Source organism: Sapajus apella, unplaced genomic scaffold (assembly GCF_009761245.1).
Source record: "Sapajus apella isolate SASKATOON/1434 unplaced genomic scaffold, GSC_monkey_1.0 scaffold15144, whole genome shotgun sequence".
Lineage (NCBI taxonomy): Eukaryota > Metazoa > Chordata > Mammalia > Primates > Cebidae > Sapajus > Sapajus apella.
The window spans coordinates 1-1,246 of record NW_022452065.1 but is presented as its reverse complement, the minus strand read 5'-3'; the positions used below and the strand labels follow the sequence as shown (position 1 = coordinate 1,246).

Below are 1,246 nucleotides of genomic sequence, written 5' to 3'. Positions count from 1 at the left end.
ATCAGCTGGGTGTGGGGATGCATGCCTGTAATTCCAGCTACTCAAGAGGCTGAGGGGGAGAATCGCTTGAACCCGGTTGAAGGGAGCCGAGATGGTGCCACTGCACTCCAGCCTGGGTGACAGAGTGAGATTCTGCTTCAAAATGAAGAAAGTGTCCATGATAGGCTGAACTCTAGCGAAACCCTATCTCTACTAAAACTACAAAAATTAGCTGGGTGTGGTGGCAGATACTTGTAATCCCAGCTACTTAGGAGGCTGAGGCAGGAGAATCGCTTTGACCAGGGGGCGGAGGTTGTCGTGAGCCGAGATTGCACCATCGCCCTCTACCCTGGGCTACAAGAGTGAGACTTCATCTCAAAAAAAAAAAAAAGAAAAAAAGAGCATAGTGGAGGAGGCGCGGTTGTGAGTAGTGCCGGGACAGGGGCGATCCCGGGCTAGGGGAGCATGGCAGCCGCGGCCGGGCTTAGTGGGAGCCCCGAAGGGAGTGACTGGGGGACACGGGCGGGCCACTCTTCTTCCCGTGCTTTTGCTTCTCCTTGCCTTTGGTTCGGGCTGAGCGTCGCCCGCCAAGCAGAGATCCCCTCGCAAAACCCGGAGCGCCCCTCCGGTCAATTGTTCGGCTCGGGAGCGTCGCGGTGCCCCGAGCGCACCGGGAGCGAAGGCAGAGGGAGCGGAGCCGGCCGCGGACGGGGCCCGGAGCTTGCCCGCCCGCCTCCGTCGCTCGCCCGCCCGCCTCCGTCGCTCGCCCCGGCGGATCCGCTCGCGCAGGGTGCAGGGCGCGCGCGATGAAGGCGGTGAGCCCGGTGCGCCCCTCGGGCCGCAAGGCGCCGTAGCGTTGCGCCGGTGGAGAGCTGGCGCTGCGCTGCCTGGCCGAGCACGGCCACAGCCTGGGTGGGGCGGCCGCGGCGGCGGCAGTGCACTGCAAGGCGGCTGAGGCGGCGGCCGACGAGGCGGCGCTGTGCCCGCAGTGTGATATGAACGACTGCTACAGCCGCCTGCGGAGGCTGGTGCCCACCATCCCGCCCAACAGGAAAGTCAGCAAAGTGGAGATCCTGCAGCACGTTATCGACTACATGACTACATCCTGGACCTGCAGCTGGCGCTGGAGGCGCACCCGGCTCTGCTGAGGCAGCCGCCGCCGCCCGCGCCGCACACCCGGCCGGGACCTGCCCAGCCGCGCAGCCGCGGACCCGGCTCACGGCGCTCAACACCCACCCGGTGTGCGGCCGCCTGAGCCCGAGCCAGG

General features: G+C 65.8%; 1 pseudogene; it reads left to right on the top strand.

The window, feature by feature from the left end:
* Positions 1-785: 785 nt before the first annotated feature.
* LOC116548561 lies at positions 786-1,218 on the top strand (annotated as a pseudogene).
* The last annotated feature ends 28 nt before the right edge of the window (positions 1,219-1,246 follow it).